Genomic DNA, 22,822 nt, shown 5'->3' on the forward strand with positions numbered 1-22,822 from the left:
GGCACTTAAGTGTTTGGGGAGGAAGGAAGGAAGGAAGGCCTCTTCTCTCACATCAGCTCAGGACAATGGCAAAGCTGTCATTTAGTGACACTTCAGTTCCTCTAAACTAAGGGGCTTTTGTTTCACAAATTGACAATGACTTCTGGGGTGGGAGTTTTCCTTTTTCTTTTCCATCCCCAGGCACAATGAGCAGGTGATTCTGGGACCAAATAGAAAACGATTTGGACATTATAAGTGATTGCTGCCTTCTTTTCTCCAATTCTCTCTCTCCTGTTGATATATGAGTGGCTGTGGCCTGTTTGCCTTTTGCTGCAAGGCCGGATTTGTGTTTGTGCCTGGGCTATGCACAGGTGGGTATACACACACACCCACCCACCCACCCACACACACACACACCTACATAAACTCCTGGGAGAGGCTGCACTCTTGTTTTTCAGAGGCAGCTAGATCTCCCAGAAAATGCCCTCAGGTGGGCTCCCAGGTTTGTCACCTTTGAGCATGAGAATTTGGCCTTCTTAATCTCTTGGTACCTTAGCTGAAGGTAAGTTTGGAATTTCTAGATCAAGAGTAAATTCCAAGAACTTCTTCCCACCCTCTATGTTTGCTGTTCTTTAGCATGTTTTTTTTGGATAATTCTGTATTAATTACTGTATTTACATTCTGCTTAATTAACACTGTTCTGGTAGGTGAAGAATTGCTCCTAATAGAAGTAATTATTGTACAGGTTATTGCAGAGGTTTAGTGAAAGTGACAGAAGGTGGTGGTGACACTGTGGTGATGGGGTCAACGCTCCAGGTTTTGTTCCTAGTAAACGATTCAGGGTTTGCCAAACTCTGGGGACGCCTGAAGCAGGTGATAAGCCAGGCTAGTAAAGTAACTGTCCCTTCCTGAGGTTTGGACTTCTGAAGCTCTCTTGTATTGAGAGCTCTTGAGTAATCACTGTTAGTCAATAGAATACTGTAGGATGCAATTAGGTTTAATTAGCCTAGCATCCCAAGCATGTCTGCTCCTCTGTCTGTGTCTCTTTGGGTGTCTCGCCTTCTTGGCTCCTGCTTCGCCTGAAAAGGAAGCGTTCCTGGGCTGTGTCCCCAGACTGGGGTCTCTCCCCCTCTTCTCTTCCTGCACTGAATTCTCTCCCACACTCATTCATAATGTGGAGGGGGAGAGCCAGGAAGGGGCATGAAGTGATGGTGGAAAGAGAAGAAGGAAAAGACAAAACATAGTGGAAAAAGAGAGGGAGAGTGAGAGAATATGGCGAAGGATGGAAAAGGTTTTTATAGCCTTTCAAGAGAGAGCTGCTGCCGACAACCACTCAGAAGGCACTTTGTCTACTGTCCCAACCAAACAAATGGGAAACTCTCCCGCTCATACCTTTTCCCTGCTATATATATAGAATATTTTCAGATTTTTGTATTAATTAAAAGGTGTCTATATTTCATACACATTTTATTTTTGCAATAACAAAACAGTCCCCACGGTTCTGTAGGGAATGGGAATGGGGGAGGGCGGGGGGGAGGGGGGGCCAGGCAACACTCACAGCAGCGGAAGGGTACCAGACTGGGGATCGGGAGACCTGCTCCCACCCCAGCCTGCAACTCTGGGACAAATGCTTCCCCTCTGGATCTCATTGTCCTCATCTGTAAAATGATAGGTTTGGACTCGATGCCCTGCACTACCTCTTCCAACTTGATTTCTACGCCCTTATTAAATGGATGGTCTACCAGACTTATATGCCCAACATACCCGTTTCCTTCCTTTTTCTCTCTTGTCTGCAACTCTCTCCTCTTGTTCAGAGTGTCTTCCCTTTGCAAGTTCCTCTCCATTCTGCACATTATGAATCTCAGCATTCCTGTTGCCCTAGAAAAGCATTATTTCTGAGATTGTGCACTGTTTCCCTTTTTACAGCATCTCATAAACTCCTTTCTTGGATTCTTTCTTTTTTTTCTTTCCCATCATTCCGGCCAAACTACTTCTCACCTTGGTTCAGAGGGGTGTGTGTGTGTGTGTGTAGGAGGGTGCTTCTCTAGGTTTCTTACCATCTCCATTCCTCTGTTTTATCTAGGATTTCCTTTATCCAGAATTTTGTTGCATAAAATGATTCACTCTAATTCTTCAATTTCTGGCATAGTCTAGAAAGTCGTTTAATGTTTTCCTTCTTCCAACTTACCTATTTTTATTTCACAGTTCTCTTTAGCTGTCTCTTATAATCATACTTCTCCTGGTTTAATATTTCAGGTCCTTTGTCTGTATCCTTCATTCTTTCGTTTTCTTTTCTTAGGTCACCTTTTAAAAAAATTTTAAAATACCATTCTTTGTTCAGCAGAGGGCTCTCTTCCCATCCCTCTTGCAGCCGGGCAGATAGGATTTGAAGCAGCTTGTCCCCGCTGTCTTTCCCTCAGGTTTTCTAGCCATCAGAAACATTAGACACTTAAACTTGTAAACAATTCAGCCTTGTTCGGTGTGGTCGCGCTAAACCTTCCCTCCTCAGCTGACAGCCCTCCACCGGCTGCCCCGCTCACTAATCTATTGGATGCCCTCCCAACGTTCCTAATGTTATTCACTGTAGCCCCTATTCCAATCGCTCAGTAGGGTAGGTTATCAGCAACCCTAGTTTACGGCTGAATTAACTGAGGCTTGGAGAGGTTCACCCAAGGTCGTGTAGCTTGTAAAGTTAACCCTTATCCGGCCGATTCTGGTTTTCCAGTCCAGCCCAGCAGCCTCATCTCATTCCCTTCGACTGCAATTTATATCGGATTTCCCTTGTTTTGTACGCAATTCTTTCCCCCTTCAAATCCACGGGCAGGAAGATCGTCCCTAGCTGATAGGGCTGGGGCACTGGGGAGCCGAGGGGAAGGGAGAATTTCCTCGGGCCCCAGCGGTTGGGTAGGCAGGATTCTGGTGCGCTGACGCCCCGGCAGAAAGCCGGGTTCGAGACGGGGCTTGCTGAGGACGGTAAGGCAGGACGTGGCAAAAAGGCAGCAAGTGCTCGAGGGACCTGGGTCTCGCCGCTCGAACGGCGGCTGCGGGGCGGGACTTCTGTCTACCCTCCGTGTAAACACACTTGGCAAGCCAAGGGCGGGATTCGGACGAAGCCCGGGGACGCGGAGGTGCAGGGCGCCCCCTCGCGCTCCTCCGCGCGCCACGAGTTGGCGGGTGGCGCGCCAGCCGCGGCAGGTCCTCTCCAGCACCCTCCTCCTTTTCTCTCCCGCTCCCTTCCCTCTCTCCGCTCGCTCCCAACTCCTCCCCCACCTCTTCTCCCTCCCTCCTTCGGCCCCCTCATCTTCTCCTCCCCGCTCTCAGCCGCGCGCCTGGTCGGGAGCTAGTTGGAGCGCGAGGGCTGCCGCCTGAGCCCAGCTCCGCTGAGCCGGGCGGGTCGGCGGCGCGTCCGGCGGCTGCTGGCGGAACCCGAGGGTGGCGGGCGCGGGCCCGGGTCGCGTCTGCACTGGAGCGGCGAGTGAGGGCCGGGGGCCGTTCTTGCGCGGCCGCCTCATTCCCAGACCGGCCGCCAGCCCTCCTGGGTCGCCTTCGCCGCTCCCCGCCGCCGGGAGCCGGGAGTCGGGAGCCGCTTGGAACCGGGCACCTGCGCCCGCAGCCCGGAGGTGAGTCCCGGGAGCACAGGACGCTTCCCCTGCGCGGGCTGGGCTGCAAGTTGCAAACTTCAGCAACTCGGGTGGGTAGAGGGGTAGGGGCCCGGGGCCGCTGGCAAGTTGGAACCAGGTGGCGGAGGCTGCGGGCAGAGAGGAGGGAGTCCCCGCGCTTCCACGCCGCCCTCTGCCACCTCAGCTTGGGCTCCCTTCGTGCTGCCGCGTTCCCGCCGTCAGCCGGCTCCGGGTCCGGGCTGCATGGGGCCCTGGCCCGGCCGCTGTCGGTGCGTCTGGGCTGCACGCCGCGAAGGGGACCTAGGGCCGGGCCTGGAGGAGGGGACGGACGGTTGAAAGGCTGGGAGAGAGCCGGGCTGAGGCGCCGAGGGTGGCGCCGAGATGGAGGCTCCGAGAGGGCGGACGAGTAAACCCGGTGGAGGCAGAGCGCAGGCGGCGAGGCGCGTGGGAACGCGTGGCCCGCCCGGAGTGTGAAATCTCGCGCTCGGGGACGTCCCTGCTCCGCCGCCGCCTGCGGGGGTCCCCACCGGATTCTTCCCAGACCCCCTGCCCTGGCGGGGCCCTGCGGAGCCCAAACTCTGCCCCGCCAGGCCCCAGATGCAGCCGTCCCGGAGCCCGGCGCTCCCGCCTCGGCGGGCGGAGAGGGGCGCGGCGGCGGGAACGCGGGATGCGAACGGCGCTTTCCTGATTTATTTTTCTCATGGTAATTTGTCTTTGTGGTTGGGCTGCCCATTCACTTTCCGCTCACGTCTTGCGGGAGATCCAGTGAGGAGGGAGGGAGCGGGGGGCGCTCCGGCACAGGGAGAGATGGAGACAGGAGAGGGGATGGGGATCCGAGCCGGGCGGGAGCCGAGAGGGAAGTGGGCGTAGGACCCGCAGAGGATGAAGGCGAGGCTGAGGACACCCGGACGAGCGGAGCCGCGGGCGGGCGGCGGAGGGAGGACAGAGCCGGCCCCTTCTCGAGCGCAAAGTTTAAACAACCAGGAGGAGCCACCTGAAGCGCCCTCCTTGCCTCCTCCCCTTCCCTCGGTGCCCAGCCCTCGGGTTATTCCCTCTGCCCCGCCGCGCCGGGCTGCAGTGGGCCCCGAGTTGGGAGGAGGAAAGGTAACTGCCCTCCTCTGCCCCCACCCCTGCGATCCTCTCCAGGTATTCCGCGGTGGTGATGAGAGCAGCCGGAGCGGGGAAGGGCTGCCCGCCCTCGGGATACGCTCTTTCCCGGCCCCTTGACTGAGCGGAACTGGGATTGGGAGGTTGGAAGCTCGCCTGTGTCTAGACCCTACCACGATCCTACCTTCTCTGAGTCCAATCTCCTTCCACATTTCTCAGGCACCTCCACTCCCCCTCCCATCCCCACCACTTCGGCCTCATTCGGCTCCTTCGTCAGCGGCAGCGGCGTCTCCCTCCAGGCCCTTCTGGCCCGCCTCTCTGTCCTCCCCGCCTCTACTTTCCCTCATCTTTTAGCCTGTTCTCTTCCATTCCTTCTCATTTACCGCACTGCCCCCCCGCCCCAGTTCTTCCTGACCTTCAAAAGTGGGCTCTCACCTTTTCTGAACCAGGATAGATGACCTTGAGGAAGGGGAAGAGGGGAACTTGAGCCTGAGAACTGGACCTCACAACTAGGAAAAGGCGGGCAGATTAAGAAGCAGCTTGGAAAAACCCGCCGATACCCTCCCCCAAATCTAGATTACCAACCGAGGAGGAAGGGGGATAAAATATCAGAGAGAGAGAGAGGGAGTTTGCCACTTGATCACTCTATAGACTACAGATCTAGAAATTACAGTTTTAAGTGACCTAATCTCTATGTGTGCATGTTATCCTGTACTTTGGGGATTGATTGGAACATCCCACAGCCTGGTCCTACCTGTCACCTGCTGGCCCCCTACTCACCCTGACTCTCAGGGCCCACTAGGATTCTACTGTGAGATGATGAGTTCCTTGAGGTCAGGGGGCCATCTTATCTTATACAAATCTAGCACTTTACATTGATACAAGGTACCAGACTCAGAGGCAGGACTGGAACTCAGGTCTCCTGCCCCTCCCCACCCAGCCCAGTGGGTATGAACCAGTTTTATTCTTTACAAAAAAAGAAAAAAAAATCCAACATGACTTTTTGCTTCCTCTGATGTAGTAAAGCCTTATGCAGGAATTGGATGAGAAAAAACTGGAAGCTCACATAGGATGTTCAGGAATCCCAAGGGATATCCAGAAAGCCCTGATCCCTGAGTGTGGGTCTGAAAAGGGGAAGGGGAGCCCCAGCAAGGGGGCAGAGGGCTAGCAGGCATTTAGAGAGGATCAGCCTGGCAAGGCTGTAGATTGGCGGATGGAGTGCGTACACTTGGGAACAAGATGCTCTCGGGTCCAATTCTTTTGAACATTGATCGTGATACTCCAGTTCTTAATCTTGGCCACCCTCCTCTATCCCACAGGGAAAGCCCAGAAGATATCAATTCAGGTCAATGCCATAGAGTCAACAAATTCACTACTTTCATTGAGGATTGAGGTGGTAGAATGGACACAGAAGGCAAAGGACAAGATCCCTGGTTAGAAGTGCATGTCTCCTTGTTACATAGCCTTAAAGGACTCATATATATAGTTTCAATGCCCCACCACCCACACCCCCAGCAGCTAGATGTTCCCCATGGTCCTCAAGTGTTGGCTCTATTACTGAGTGGACACAAGGTAAATAAGACCAACAGTGGGACTAAACTCACATGTTCACTATTTATCAAGCACCTATTATGTGCCAGGTACTAAAAGCTATGGATGCAACAGTAGATAAGACATGTCTCTGATCTCCAGGATGGAGGTGAATCAGCGTGACTAGGAAAACACAGTTACTAGCATTGCCTCCACTGCTGTGATAGAATTTATTGTGGATTTTTTTTCCCATGTGGGTTTGTTCAGGTGACCTGACAGCTAATATGGAGTTGTCCAAAGGACTTGGGGTCTAGGGTTTGGGGGAGGGCTGAGACGGCTAGGATTCCACCACCTTAGCTCTTCCCTCAGCACCAAGTCCCCTCTCCATGCCTCAGATTCCTCACTCATCAAGTGGGGCTGAACACCTACATTGTACCTGTGGTGTGGACAGAGGCAAAGCCAGGTACCTGAAGATCTGAGGAAGAGAACTATTGGGAGGGAGTATTTGGTTATTTATACATCAGTGTCTGAACCTCAGTGAGTGTTGGGATCATCCTTTGCCTCATCCAGTCACCTTGATCACTGGCCTGTCTTCATCACCTGGTGACTCTGTGTGTGTTTGTGTGTGTGTTGGAAATAATGAATGAGTTTTCTTCACATTCAGATCTTTGCATTTGAGTTTAGCCATCACTAAGTTGGTCTTAAATTTATGACAAAGCTTAACTAACTTGTCTTAAATGTATGACTAGAAGCCAAAGCAAGTGTCTTGACTAATGGAGTTTCATTGAATTGACTGAACTGAGCTCTTCTTTTAGAGCTTATGGGGGCAACACGTGGATTTCACTGGCATACTGCTGTATTTTTGTGGACCTCCCTCTCTCTGACTTTTGGTTTGATGACATCTGCCTTAGCTGAGGAGATGGCTCTCTGATGGGTAGTCTGGAAGGGGATCTTTGTGTATGTCACTTTCTATCTCAGATGGAGGAATCTCCTCCAAGATTTTCTTTCTGAAAAAAATTCCCCTATAACCTGCTTAAATGCTAGAAAGTACCAGCTGGGAGCAGAGTTCTGAAAGGGAAGGGGGGTGCCAAACATTCTGTGGTTCTGCCATGTCTGCTTCCCTCCCTCTGCTTTAGTGAGCATGAGAGATGAAAACCAAACCTTGCAGAATGCAGTCTTTAATCCTGACATTAGTCAGGGACTCACCAATGAGCAGTGACTACACTTGGTACCTCCAGAGTGGGAAAAGGAAAAAAAGATGGCTTCCTATCCAATTTGCAGCTGGGAACAGTGGGGAAAGCAGGACGAGGGACCTGGGAGGGATGGTGACTGGGCATGGGAGAGTTTGACCTTGAGCACACTTCCCAACAGTTGGGCTTCGCATCCTCCTCTACTCTGACTTGAAACAGGAGAACAAGGATTCCGTTAGGCTTTCCCTGAGCTTTAAAGGCAATGCTGTGTGCTGAGTCCCACCGTGACACTTCCCTCATTGATCTGCGATTAATAAGGATGACTTAGGGCTTCCCTGGTGGCGCAGTGGTTGAGAGTCCGTCTGCCGATGCAGGGAACACGGGTTCGTGCCCCGGTCCGGGAGGATCCCACATGCCGTGGAGCGGCTGGGCCCGTGAGCCATGGCCGCTGAGCCTGCGCGTCCAGAGCCTGTGCTCCGCAACGGGAGAGGCCACAACAGTGAGAGGCCCGCATAACGCAAAAAATAAAAAATAAAAAATAAGGATGACTTCATCAGACTTGCACCTGGAACTTGTTTGAATTTGAAGCCTTGTCCGTATCATCAGAATGTCTTTGCATTTGAACCAAGAATGTCTCTGGCCTGTTCTGTGATAGGAAGGGCTGGTACTGGAGGATGGCTGGTGACCATCTGTTCTGCTATCCCCTGAGGAGATAGGTTTAAATTCCCCAAGGAATTGGGTTAGAAAAAGGGTTAGAAACAAGGGAGGCTTCTCCATCTTGAATGGAGATTACCGTCACTTCTTGATTTTCCAGGAGTGGTTCATTTCTTTTTTTGTTAATTATTTGTGGGGAATATTTAGTCTCAGGCCAGTTTCTAGTTACAGCCAGCCCCACTGTTGGAAACCCACCTGATTGCCAGTATCTTCAGAAAGTGCATTGTCCTTTTAGCCTCCACCTGAGCCAAACATCATTAGGAAGGTAAATCTGCTGTGTATCGGGTATATGTGTGTAGGTAAATATACTCATATACATTCACATATAAACACAGATACAGTGCATTGCAAAGCTATGTTACAGTCTGATCACCCAGTATTTTGAGTTACCTGCGGCACTGTTCTGCCGGAATTGACAGGAGGCCGCCTCTAGGGAAGCAACTTCAGGGAAGTGGCGGGTAGGGTAGCAATTTAGATCCATCCCTACTTGCCATCCCCACTGGTCCACCTGAGCCAAAACTCCCTCCTTACTGCTCTAGTCATTGTCCTGAAGGCCCCCCAAGGAGCCCTGCTCCAAGGAGTACAAAAGAGCCTCAGTTGGCTCTTAATTATTCAGGGATAGGTGGATCCAGTGGGTAAAGCACCTGACTCAGGACTCTTATTTCCCTTCTTTTGGTGGCTTGAGTAACTTTATACCTGTAGTGAGAAGCTGGGGAGATCTTATCATTTAATACAAACGTTTGTTTCTAGCAGCCTCTTCCCTCTGCTCCTCTTTCCTCAAGGCACCTGAGGGAAACTAGGAGCCCTCCTGAGAGGCCTCATCCGCCCAAAGCAGACTGCCATTAAGGGTCACACCTTGCTCTGTTGGCTGGGGTGTGTTTCTGCCCAAAAGCAGGAGAGAGGAAAATACCACTAGCTCCGGCTTCTGCAGAGTCAGATCCCTGTAGATTTCCCAGCGTCTTGGTTTTCTTCCCTCTCCCTTTTGTAGAGCCACCTGCTCTTGATTTTATGGAGTCAGCTAGTAACCTGGGCCCCACCAAGAGTCTGAGCCAGGAGCAGTGTCCTTGTGGCAAAAGCTCCCAAACAGGTCGGCTCAAAGGAACACTTCTGTGAATGTCCCCCAAGGCTGAGGGTCATTTTCCTGCATAGACCAGGTGCCTTGGGGCTGTCTGCTCCCTTTTAGCATCTCTCTAGCTTCCATAGTGGGTCTCTCTTCACACGCTGGGCTCAGTCTAGAGAGCAAGGCTCAAGGGAACTCTGTATACAGGTAACAGTAGCTTGGTCCCACTCAACTCTAATTCACTGGCTCGTTCAGAACCACCTGGAACGCTTTGAAAAAATATAGACGACCAGCCCGTAATTAAGTCAGAATCCCTGAGATTGGAGCCTGGGCATTGATTTTTTTTTTTTTTTTTTAGCTCCTAAAATGCAACCATGGTTGAGAGCCACTGACCTAAATCTTTCCTAGGTTCTACCTGGCCACACGCTAATGGCATGCAGATCCTCTTTGCCCTCAGCCCTTCACAACAGCCAGGTACCAGCTAGAGCTCCTGGCATTCAGATCATAGCTACTGTTTGTGTTCCTGTGTTCTGAATTTAATGACTTTTTATTATAGGCTGATTGTGGGAGCTTCCTTCTAGTGTAACTCCTTTGTGATCATTTTTTCCTTAAAAAGCATTTATAAAAGTAATGCATTCAGCATTTTGGGGTATTTCCTTCTAGATATGTAACAAAATTGTGATTGTACTGTGTTTTGTAGCCAACCCTTTTCATTTAATCACGTATTGTGATAATTTCTCCATGTCTTAAGTATTCTTCTCAAATGGGCTTTTCACTGGCTGCCCGGTATTTCATCTCATGGATGTGCTATAATTTATTTAACGAATCCTGTGTGGGCTGGACATCTAGATTGTAAACCACTTTTCGCTGTTATAAATAATGCTGTAGTGAACATCCTTGTCTATAAATCTTTGTGCCTATTGATGATTATTTCCTCAGAGCAGATTTCTAGAAGTGGAATATTTATGCTTCTTTTTAACATGGACCATTTAGACAACTTTTAACTGACTTCCTAGAGCAATAAAAAAACATTCATATTCACAGCTGGAAAAACAAACTATTTTTGCTGAACTTTTCTGAGGCATCAGCCTGGCTTCTTCACCCTTATCTGAGCTGAAGGTCAGCATCCTTGACCTAGCCTTGTGCCTGGGCTCCACCTCCAGGTCAGTTCCACAGATTGCTGCCTCACCATTCAGGTGAGCTCCAAGTCTCTCCTGCCCCTAACCCACTGCATCTTTAGTTTCTTCTTAAACCTTCTTAGCATTTTCTTCTTCACACCTCCAGCCCCGGAACTCTCAGCGCTCAGCACTGCCTTCAAGCTACTGTTCCATAATGGCTGTTATTACTGAGCTCTTATTATGTACCAGTCAGCTCAACTTATGCTTTATCTCTGTTAATCCTCATGTGCCTTATGTGCACATATTATTTTTGTCTCCACTTTCCACCAGAGGAAACAAAAAACTTGGGAGAGAAAACAGCTTGACCAAGGTCACACAGCTAATAAGTAGTAGAACTAGGATTTAAACCTAGACTGTCCGACTTCAGACCCTACAGACTTAACTGCTACATATACTTTTCTCCGTTCTTGGCTTATGGTGTCAACAAGCTGTTCACAAATGCTCCATCAGCATCCCGTGTACGTATACTGTGACTTTCTCCAGAAGGAGAAGGGCAGTTCTTACATACAAATCGCAGAAGAGTGGGGTTGCTATTCATCAAGTCTCCCTTTTCCTTTTGACCTCCTTGATTCTGTCCTCACGCCTCTCTCCAAGTACCCCACTCCAGAAAACATTTCTTGTCTCCTCACCGACCGGTTGCCAATATCCCAGCGTGTCTTACAGCTGAGAAGGTCCAAGTTATAACATACCCCTATTATAGCTTCCCCACCCATTTGGAAGAATTTGGATGCTACTTTCGCAGTATGGCTTAAAAAGCTGTCAGGGAGGCAGGCATGCTATAGTTATGATGGGGGAGAGGCAGCCTGACTTCTGTTGGATGTCAAGTACTGCTTAAAGTGGAGGATTGGATTCACTTTAGCATTCTTGCCTCTGTAACCTTGTCATTGCCCAAAAGGCACAGAAATAGCAGCCCAAACTGTCCTTCTGATTTGATTCGGACCATGACCAAGAACTAGGTGGTGACGTGACAGGGCTTAGATGACAGACACCACATCAGTCTGGCGTTAATGACGGCCAAGGAAAGAAACGACGTGCCCACAGACCTTCCCTAGTCTGTAAGAAATCCGATTTTGGGAAGTATGATCGCATGATTAGGGATTCCAAAAGGGATGATGGTTTGTGACACGTGAGATTCTGCAGAAGGAAGCTTCACGTTTTTATCCATGACTTGGGTGAAACTGGAGTAAGCGAGCTTATCAGATTTGTTGATGACAAGGCTGTGATGGGCATCGCCTATAAAAGACAGGATATTCAAAATGATCTTGACAGACTGGAATGCTGGGTTTAAACCAACAGGATGAAATTTAACAGGGGCAGATGGGAAGTTGCATTTAGATAGCAGAAATTAATTACTCAAGTTCATGATGGGGGGGGTGGGGGCCGACTTGATCAGGCTGCAGATCCTGAGAAAAACATCTGAGGGGTTTAATTGTACGCAGGCTTCATGGGAGCCGACGGGGTGATGGGATTGCTCAGAACAGTACCATCTTAATGGGCACTAAGAAACGGGCAGGGTCCAAATTGCGTTCTCTCTGGTCATTATGTCCTCATTTCTGCAGATGGATTTTAGAGAGGACCCTGGCCAACTCAGGCGTGATGAGTCGAGGGCATCCAGGGTCAGAAGGGGATTGGGAAACCCAGCCACAAAAGGCTTAGTGAAGGGAGCCCGTCTGTTTAGAGAGGGTGAAAATCCTGGGGGTCATGGTGGCTGACTGCAGAATAATAGGATTTCCTGTAGAAGAGAACACAGTTCATCCGCCTGGAAGAACCAGAAGACTCCAGAGTGGAAAGTACAGGAAGCTGGATTTGTTCACAGTCTGCATCTTCCCAACCAGATGGGTTCTAGCGAAGCAGCAACCAACTGGCAGTCCTGCCTGGAACGCCGTTGGGGAACTCCTGGCCCAGAGACGGAGGATCGACTGGCAGCATACCTCTGTCTCCCTGCGGCTCTGCGGCTCTGCGGCTGGAGGGTACCCGCTTCCTTTCCTGAATACTGCAGAGCAGTGGTTCCCAATGTGAAGTCCCTGACCAGCAGCACCCACAGCACCTGGACCCTGTTAGGGATGCAACAGTTCTGGGGCCAACCTACTAATGCGGCAACTCCCCGGTAGGGCCCAACAGCCTGCCCTTCAGCAAGCCCTCCAGGCCGTTCTGATGCGTGCTGAAGTTTGGGACACTGCTTTAGACCACCCTGGGTGGTTCTTTCTGTCGCTGGAGGCTTGTGGCACTACAGCCTGCAGTCCTCAGCTGGGGAAGCAGTGTGGAACCTTGGAAGGAGTGTGGGCTTGGGGATGAGACAGACTAGGGTTCAAACCCAGCTTCACTGGTTTTGTGTTGTGAGTTTTACATAAGTTCCTTTCCCTCTCTGAGCCTCCTTTTTGTGCTGGAAAACGAGGGAGGGCTAGTTTAAAAAAGGATTAAAGGAGGGCTTCCCTGGTGGCGCAGTGCTTGAGAGTCCGCCTGCCGATGCAGGGGACGTGGGTTCGTGCCCCGATCCGGGAAGATCCCACATGCCGCGGAGTGGCTGGGCCCGTGAGCCATGGCCGCTGAGCCTGCGTGTCCGGAGCCTGTGCTCCGCAACGGGAGAGGCCACAGCAGTGAGAGGCCCGCGTACCGCAAAAAAAATAAAAAAGGCTTAAAGGAAGTGGCATAGCTCATGTAGATGCTGGCTGTTAGTGCCAGGTCATCTTCGGAAGAGTCTCATCAGCATCAGCTGCCTTTCCTCCAGAAGTCCATCTTCCCAGTGAGCTTACCTCGAGCCCCTCAGAGAGAAGCCTCCTCTGTATCCCCTCACAGCGCCCACCAGCATGGGTCTCCCTCAAGTGAGGGGTCAGTTAACTCTTGGGCTGCCAGTTCCCTCCCTCCTGGACAATGGAGAGCCAGGGCCACTCTCCTTCCCACCCCTATCCAAGACCCCTATGCTTGAGAGCACGTGTGGGTGCATCCTTCCAGTGGACCTGGGTGTTGCCAAACTTGATGTCATGAGGTCTGTTAGTCTAGACTCTCTGCCTTCAGCATGCAACTTTATCTACTAAAGCCATCAATGAAAGGTCTTGGGGCCAAAACATCTCATGGCGGCCTCTAACTTTAAGTGGTTAAGAAGCCTGAGTTGCTGGTGGCAGACAGGCAGGGAACGTGAGTGGGCCCTTCTTGGAGCTGGGAGATTCTGGGGTCACCTCTACAGGTCCCTTTCCGGTGACCAGCTGGTGGAGTCTTCAGTTCCTCAAAGACAAAGCTCATCTCCCCACAGGGTGGCCTAGTTGATTTTTTGGTCAACACGTCTGATAGAAAGTTCTTCTATTTCTCTGCAGTCTGTGTCTCTCCCCATGGGCTCCATCTCTTCCACATGTGGCTATTCCAGGCAAACCCAGTCACTCCCATTGCACAGCTTTTCAAACACTGGAGACCAGTTGCCTTCTACCTCTCCCATACTTCCATTAGTCCTTCTCTGACTTGTCTCTTCATCTCTGGGCATGGGACTCTGAACATCCTCTGACTTGTCTTAAGTTGAGGTCACCAGAACCAAGTCTGGTCCTCTGGGTGAGGCCCGGCCAGCACACCCTCATGGGTCGAGATACCATACCTTCCATTAACGCAGCCTCATATCTGCCCTGGCTGTTTTTAGAAGCCACATGGCCCTGCTGACTTTTGTTAAACGTAACAGTCAGTCAATACCTCCAGGTTTCTATACCACAGTCTGCGACTCAGCCCCATCTCCCAATTTTGTCTTTGCGCTTGCATTCATTAGCAACGGCTGCCATAACAAAGTACTAAAACTGGGTGGCTTAAGCAACAGAAGTGAATTGTCTCATAGTCCTGGAGACTGGAAGTCCGAGATCAAGGTGTTGGGAGTATCGGTTCCTTCTGAGGGCTGTGAGGGAGAATCTGTTCCACACCCCTCTCCTAGCTTCTGGTGGTTTCCCGGTAGTCTTTGGTGTTCCTTGGTTTACAGAAGCATCATTCTAATCTCTGTCTTCACCTTCACATGGCCTTGTCCCTGTGTGCCTGTCCGTCTCAAAATTTCCCCTTTTGTAAGGACACCAGTCATACTGGATTAAGGGCCCACGCTACTCCAATATGACTGCATCTTAACTCATTACATCTGCAACAACCCTGTTTCCAAATAAGGTAACGTGAGGTCCTGGGGGTTGAACATACGAGGTTTTCTGGGCGGGAGGGGGGCATGGTTCCACCCATGACAGCGCTGTAGCTTTTTTGCTCTTATGTTTGGGACTCTACATTTCCCCCTCATTTATTTTATGTTGTCTGAATTCAGTCCGCCGCTCCAGCTGATTAAGATGTTTTGAATTCTGACATCCAGTATATCTGCTGCTGCTCCCAGCTTCAAGTGCTTTTTGTATATTGATCCAAGGACTTGAGATGTGGAATGGGGTGGGATAGGTCAGAGCCCTACAGCACGCACCTGGACCCTTCCCTCCAAGAGGTCTTGAACCATTGGTAAGTACCCTTGTGTACTTACGATCGTGCAACCAGCTACATGTCCCACTAGTTCTGCCACCTTCTGCTTGCTTGCAACAATTTCACAGAGAGCTTGTCACATGTTTTCAAGATCAGCTACACAGGTGAACCCCGTTTCCCTCATCTACCAGCTTGGTGGCCCTGTCAGCGGAGGAGCTGAGCTCTGCCTGATAGGACTTCTTTACTGAACACACATTGTCTGCCCGTGGTCTCAGCTGCCTTTCCCCAGTTCCACCACCCTGCCTTTATCATCTCTGCAGGAATTTTCTCAGGCGGCACCTGGACTCTCCCTCTCTGTGGTTTGCAAAAGCCACCGCAGACCCCTTTCTGGAAGTGAACCCCTCTAGTGCCTGCCAGGTCGCGCGAGAGCCACAGCTGCTCCGAGCCTCATTTGCACGTTCCCCGGGATGCGAGGCTGGTCCAAGTGGCCTGAACTCATTCGGAGCAGCTGGAGCTCTCACAGGCCTTTCGCCAGCCTCAGGCTTGGGAGCCTCCTGTGCCCGAGGCACCCTTCCATGGAACCCCACAGCCTGATGGTGAAGACGGAGAAGACACGAGCTGAAGACAGAAGCGCAGGGCCTGCCGGAGAAGCCCCCCAATCTGGACACCACGTTAGTTCCCTTGCAGCATTCTTCCCCCTTCCAGCTCCTCTTCCCCACATTGCTCTCATTCCTAAAGTCTCTCCTTCTCTTCTCTCTGTTGCTCTGTGACTCCGTGGGGGTAAGTGCATGGGCGAAAGTGGGGTGTGTGACCAAGGGGCTGACTGGCTGGGGGCAGGGGAGGGGTGCTAGGCGCCGGCTCTCCCATTCACTCATAGGGTGACTCTGGGCAAAGTATTTCTCCTCTCTGAGGCTCAGTTTCCTCATCTGTGAAATGGCTATCATACCTGCTTCAGAGTGCGGTCGTGGGGATTGAATTAAATGAGGTCCTTTTACTAAAGCAGGTCACCTGGTATAGTATCTGGGGCCTGAGAGTACCAAACAAACCGGTCCTTTTGCAGAGCGGACTGGCCAGCTGGAACCTGATGTGGCGGGTGGGAGGGAGGTGGGGTCACAGCCTGGGCCCTGCACGTGGGGATGGGGGCCAGGATGCAGTGAGGCCATTGGAATGGAGAAGAAGGAGTGAGCCTGAGAGAAATGGGGGAGGAAGAAGCCCCAGGACTGAGCAATTTGCAGAGAGGATGGAGGGTCGTGAGGATTTCCTAGAGTTTACTGAGAGCTTACGTTGTGCCAGGGCATTTAAAATGGTATGAAAAAATAAATAAATAAAATAAAATAAAATAGAATGCTCTGGTATGTATCTTAACTCATGAAAGCCCTAAGAGTAGGTATGACTTTATCACCCCCGTTTACAGATGGGGTGACTGAGACGCGGCGATATTAGGTAACTAGTAAACCAGTCCCCAGGCTTCCAACCCAGGCAGGCTGCTGTCTCCCAGCTCGTCGTACTCTCCTCCGTCTGATGCACATGCTTTTCTATTCCCCCTTTCCCTTCATCCATCATGATGACCCCATCCCCGGTTGCATCCTGCAGGATCCTCACAGCATCTCCTCCTCACGATTGAGGGCGTGGGGCTCAAGCCTCTGCCCTTCTCTAAAGACACTTCTCAGGGCACCTTCCATGAGGTTCTAACTCACATCCATGTCCGTTCTCCCCAGTCCCACCATCAATCCGTAGAAGGGAGGATTTACGTTTGATACAGGGAAAGCTTCTCAAATACGAACTGCAGGAGAAATTACAACAGCTGATTGAAGGCGACTGTGGCATGACTTAGCTGGAGATCTTCAGGGCTAGGGTGGAGGGATGGAGGAGGAAGAGGATGCAGGGAGGTGGTGCGGCTGCTGTGTCCTGGACCACTGAGACCCACGGCTCCAGATGCAGGATGAGTGGCGGCGGGGTGCTCCTCCTGGCAAGATGGCTGCCCCTCCTCAGTAACCCATGGCTTTAATTACGCTTCACAGCCTGGTCCTGCTGGGAGAGAGGATCGCTCTGAGATTGTCCTACTGGGCTAAATGTCTGAAGCGCTTTCCGCTTCAGAAACTCCTCTCCTTGAGAGGGCAGGGCCAGGGAGGCTCCGCCCAGGTCTGGGACCTGGGGGGGTTAGGAACTGGGGGGACGGGCATGCCTGTGACTGTCCCCTGCTCTTTCCTGCCCTGGTCACCTATCTGGGGAAACCTTCGTGACTGAATTAAGCCTTCTGCTGGCAGACTGGTGCTGTGGCCTCATGCAGGGGCTCTGACAGAGGGAAGAGGAGAGGGGGGCGGAAAGGCACACAGGGGAGAAAGCACAGGTAGCCCTAGGGGTGGATAAATGCCTCCAGCCCCAGGGATTAGCTCTGGGGGGGATCTTCTTTGTGTGCTCAAATACAGCTACCATGTGTGACGCCCCACCATGAACCGCTCTCTCGTTTCAGTACTCCTGGAGGCCTATAAGGGAGAGGTTAGCCCACAATTTACACATGAGGAAAAGACCTCAGAGAGGTTAAGAAGCTTACCTAACACCCCACAACTCACAGAGGTGAGGTAACCAGGCCACAGTGAACCCAAATCACGTGCTCTTTCCACCTGATCATGGCCTTCTCCCGGTAGCTTGGAACCTGCCTACCGGCTCCTGTGGATCAGGAGTACCAGACAGAACCAGGGAGCTGCGTTTGGTGGTAGAGGGGAGGTTGGAAACGAGGGGGTTCAAGCATTTGGGGTATGCAGTGTTTTTCTGCTAGAACGTTGTCCATAAGTGCTGTCACTGCTGGGAGGCCCAGGGCTCTGGGTTTCTCTGGGTCATTCTGTGTCCTGCGGAGGTGATGGTGAGGCTTTTATGGGAAGCCGTCCTACCCTTCCATAGCATGGCTGTGGTCTCTCTCCCCTCCTCCCCAGTGCTTTCTCTCTCTCTCTCTCTCTCTCTCTCTCTCTCTCTCTCTCTGTCCCTCCCTCCCTCCTTCCCTCCCTCCCTTCCTTCCCAGGCTGGCCCTCTCCTGTGACCTCCGTAGGGCAGCAGCCTGGATGTCTTCCTGAGCCCTCTAGTGACTGCTCCCTGGCCTGCACTTCTGTCAGAAGCCTGTGTCCTGGGTACTTTCTGAGACTCCAGGATGGAACTTTCGGTCACAGGCGGTGTGTGCATGTGTGTATTGGTGGTGGGGAAGGGTTCATTCCACAGAGGCCTGAGGCAGAGTCTGCCACGCTACGGAGGCCCCACCTCCCATGCCAGTGTGAATGCAGAGTCTCACTCTTCTTGCCCAAACTCCAGACTTCATCTCCTATCTTCCCATGTGCACAGGGCATCTGGGTAAATCAATGCCCAGGGTGAGCCCCAGATGTCCCACAGTCCCCCATGTTGGACCCATACAGCACTGTGCTTCCTCATGTGTGGCAAGGAGGCTGAACTGGGGCAACCACATCTTGGATGCTCAGTGTGCCTGACATTCTGCTCTCTAAACACATGTTCCCTGATCCGCAGAGGACCAGCCTAAGACTTGTTCCCTCATGTTATGGCTGGGGAAACTGAGGCTCTGGTAGTTAAGTAACTGGCCCCAGGTCACACTCTATCTCACTGGCTCTCTCAGTTCCCTTGCAGCCCTGACAGGTGAGGGCTTGCAGGAGGAAGGGGCTCAGCAGCTCAGTCAAGGGGCTTACTAACCACCCCCTCACCCCACTTCTGTGCTTTCAACAATGGCCCTTGGGCCTGTTCACTTGAGGGTAGGCTCCCAGGACAGGCTGTCCATGTGAATGGTGCCCCTGCCCCCCATCTTCGAGGGAGTCTCCTCAGTGACAGCCCCGTGGCTGCACAGCCCAGATGTTCAGCCCAAGTCACACCCCATATTTGTCTTAGAGGTTTGGAGTAGTGAGGCCGGTGAGGGGATTTGGAGAGGCTCGCATCTCAGAAGCTCTGATAGAAATCAAGCTCTACTCACCGCAGGTCTCAGATTTTATCTGTGTTGAGGAGACCCATTTCATGAGTCTGACACAACCTGGCACCCTTCATGAAGGTGTGAAGGTCGACGGGAGGGAGGCTGGGCTTTAGACTGCAGGGTGGCCTGCACGTGTGGACGGTCTAGCCTTCGAGGCATCAGAGAGACCAACGTTTCTCCTGTTGGGCTTGCTCTGATAGGACTGCGCCAGAATTCTTCCTGGTCCTCAATTTAAAGCCTTGTTTACGTTGTGAGTGGAGATGTTTGCAGTGAACTGGAGACTCACAGGGCTTAGAAGGACCTGGGATGGCATTTAGTGCAGAGGCAGCGGGAGCTGCAGCGGTTCTGGAGTTTCAGCCGTGCCACACTGTGAATTCGGCTTCATGGCCGAGCTGGTCCTCCTCACTGAGTGACAATGGACTCCTCTGGGTGTGGGGAGGTCACAGTCATTCTCAGGATTTTGAAGAGACAGGCCTCTAGTATTCTCATTATCTGGTGATAATATTTACACTTCTAAGTGAGAGGTGAGAAACCAGGGATACCTGGCCTTGATCAGATGGGGATGCTGAGAGGTGAGGAAATGGCAGCATCTCTGTGTTACGATCCACCCCACGTGTGTGTCCGTGTGCAACGGGGAAGAGCCGGTGTGGGAAAGAGAGCAGAGGCTGGCGGCGGTGCCCAAGATCGAGCTGGTCTGCGGCGTTGCCCGCTCGGTCCTCTGGGCTCTAACAGCTCTCACCGTAGTGGAACACAGGGACCTTCTTCGAGTTCACAGACTCGACCCCTTGGATAAGGGTGTGTGACGCACAGCTCTTGCCTTCAGGGAGGTAACAGACCCTGGGGGAGGCAAGATGCTGGTTAGTCCCGTAGTCTAGGAGCTCCCAGCATTGGCCACAGCTCTGCCTGCCATGCCTGCAGGGGCCATTCCCTAGGAAGAGTCTGGGCCGCTCACCAACTCTTTATAGTCTCGGTGATTCATCTTCACCTGCTCTGGGCTAAATGATGGTGATGATACTGACAAAACCCATTTTTTAATGGAGTGCTGTTGTTAAAGAACATTCACATCCTTATTTTCTTCTCCCAGCAACTGTGGCTTCTTTTTACTGAACTCCATGTCAGATGCTGTTCTACTTGCTTTTTGTACGTTATCATATTAATTCTTACACCAATAAAAATTTGGAATTTGGTACTGTTATACCCATTTTATAGATGAAGAAATTCTCCAAAAGAACATGTCCAAGGCCACACATCTACTAAGAGGCAGTTGCAAACCCTTGTGTCCAGTTCCAAAGTCTGTGCTCTGTCCCGTCACACCGCACAGCACCTGCTATCAGTGTGGGTGTCCTGGGAGACTCTGGCCACCATACCCTGGCCTTGAGCCCTGGAATTCTGGACTTGCTGAGTGCTCTCTCCTCACATCGAGCAGAGCTAGACACCTTGGGCACTTCCCTTTTTCCTCCAGGGTGAGCTCTGACTTTCCTCTCCAGACCTGTTTGGGGTTGGACTTGAAGTTGCCCACCCAGAGTGCCCACCATCAGCGGCTGTGGTCTCTCCCTTCCCTGGACATTTGGGGCACTCAGCGGGGGTGCTGTCCCTTCCCAGTCCTCCAGCATACTGGGGTGTTTTTTAAAAGGCAAGAATAGAACTCAGAAGGAGTTTCAGAAAGAGAGGGACACGGTGCTCCAGGGCTCCGGGTCAGCAAAACTTCTTGGTCCTCTCCAGCCTTGAGGTCAAGGTTACCGGGAAAGGAGCCCAAGCCATTCCCTTCTCACTCTGGGTTGTCCTGGCACTGGCCAGGGTGGCCACTGGGGGAGGCTATTACTGCCCGAATACCTGCTGTGCCATGCTTTTGTGGGAGGGCACAGATTGGAGCTGGTAGCGCTCCCCTGGGGCCCTGACCCCTATTTCCCTTCGTTGTGCCCATTTTGAAAGGGGATGTATGGTTTAACGGTTCTCCTCCCTGGCAGCACATTAGAATCACCTGGCGATACTTTTCAAACTCCTGAAGCCCAGACCCCACCATCAAAGAGCGGTTCCATCTGTCCAGGTGGGGCCTGGGAATCCCTGGATTTTAGGGCTCCCAAGGTGACTCTCGGGGACAGCAGGGAGAGAGCCCAGGGCACCTCTCTGCCTTGACTTTCAGCACTTGGTGCTGCCTGTGTCGCTTCAGTCCCATGATGCCTCCCTGCTGTGAGCTGCACTCCCAGGGCAGGGAGAGAGCCCAGTTAGTCTTGTGTCCTTTGCCCAGCCCAGCGCCTGACACCCAGGCCTCAGTCCATGTGTGTTCAGTTGTTAATAAGGGAACTAAAGTCAGAAAACATCCTGGTTTCCCCTCCTGTGATTTCTCTTTCAAAGCATGGATGCTGCATGTTCTCAAAAATAGGTCCTTGATTTTCTATTCCCAGTGGGTGGCGAGGAGCAGGGTCCTGACCCCCTGCAGGGGTTCAAGGTCACTGGTGAGTCTCAGTGGCTGGAAATGGAGCAGGGGACATGGGCAGAGTCTTTGTGGGGCTGCCTTTTCTCTCTTTTTTTTTTTTTGTGGTACGCGGGCCTCTCACTGTCGTGGCCTCTCCTGTTGCGGAGCACAGGCTCCGGACGCACAGGCTCAGCGGCCATGGCTCATGGGCCCAGCCGCTCCGCGGCACGTGGGATCTTCCCGGACCGGGGCACAAACCCACGTCCCCTGCATCGGCAGGCGGACTCTCAACCACTGCACCGCCAGGGAAGCCCCTGCATTCTCTCTTATTTTCTCTCTCTCTCACACATATGATTATAAGTGTGAACAGAGGTGGTAAATCTATAGATACAGGGGTGGGAGGTTGTGATGTATAAGGGTTGAGGGAACAAACGTCAGGCTCTGGGTTCATACCTCATCTGTTCACAGGACCCTGGTCCTGCAGAAGAAGCTTGGATAATTGGAACCTGCAGATAACATGGGCCCTTCCCTTAGCCCGCAGTCCCGCTCTTACAGACATCTCTGCTGTGTGTTCTTCACCTTGGGGAAGTGAGGAAACGGGAAAGAAAGTCGGAGAAGTCTGTAAGCCTGCTCCGCACACTGGGAGCACCTCCCAGAGAGTGGAGAACGGAGTGTGGGCGCATTGATAGGCGTCCGGGTGAAAACTCCGTTTCATCTGGGGCTGAAATGCTGCACCTTGATTGCCTGCCAGCCACTCTGTCCATAGAGTGATCGCCCGGCCACCGGCCCGCATATCCTGCAGCCTCCTTGAAAACTGGGTGGCACTGATGCAGTGGGCAGCTGTGGGAAGCTCGGGTGTCCTCTGCCCTGAGGTTTGAGCCACATCAAAGTCACACCTGCGGTTGGGGCCAGAGAGCTTCCCCACAGGCTGTCCCCACCCAAATTGCTGGGCCGTGGCAGGCCACCCACTCCAGCTGGAGGGTCTCAACCCGTACCACGGCTCCTGAACCCAGGGCCCAGGGAGACCCCCGCCCAGTGGGTCTACATCCCACCTGCCGCTGCGATGGCCACGCCTCTCTCCCCCAGTCTCTAAACAGGCCCAGTTTGGCCCTTCTCCAAAACCCTGCAACCAGGTTGGCTACTCTCTGCTTTTTCTCTCGTTTGCTGGGTTTTCGAATGTGTGGTCCCTGCCTGGGGCCTCTGTGTAACCTCCCTGCCCAGTTCCCACCGTAGTTAGTCTCTTACACTCTGCCGCCGTCACTTTTCCCGAGTGGCTTTCTCTGCGGGCTTCTGGCGACTCAGTCAGTGGCCAGTTCTCAGTGCTCGGCCCCTAGGATCCTCCACATTTCTCACACTCTGCCCTTCCCTGGCTTCCATCCTGCCCGCCTCCCCCTCCTCCTCGTGCTCTGCTCTGCTCTCCCTCAACCCTGTCCCCTCCCATTCTGATCCCACCCCCGCATCAGGGCCAGGATGAGCCCGCCTGATGCATGCGGCCCTTTCTCCTGGGCCCTGAGCGGTGGAGGACCTCAAACAATCCTTTAACACAGGGGTCCCCAACCCCTGGGCCACGGACCGGTACCAGTCCGTGGCCTGTTAGGATCTGGGCCTCACAGCAGGAGGCGAGCGGTGGGCCATCGAGCAAAGC

The 22,822-nt window shown here is 52.4% G+C and overlaps 1 protein-coding gene across 2 annotated transcripts in view; it reads left to right on the forward strand.

Annotated features, from left to right (window-relative positions):
• Positions 1–3,378: 3,378 nt before the first annotated feature.
• Positions 3,379–22,822, forward strand: part of SEMA5B (semaphorin 5B) — a 118,350-nt gene continuing 98,906 nt past the window's right edge. The window contains exon 1 of one of the 2 annotated variants that reach the window (XM_067738695.1): positions 3,379–3,599. The gene's annotated coding sequence lies outside the window, so the exon portion shown is untranslated. The remainder of the gene's footprint in view (positions 3,600–22,822) is intronic. The other variant, XM_067738693.1, reaches the window with a different exon arrangement.

Source organism: Pseudorca crassidens, chromosome 5 (genome assembly GCF_039906515.1).
Source record: "Pseudorca crassidens isolate mPseCra1 chromosome 5, mPseCra1.hap1, whole genome shotgun sequence".
NCBI lineage: Eukaryota > Metazoa > Chordata > Mammalia > Artiodactyla > Delphinidae > Pseudorca > Pseudorca crassidens.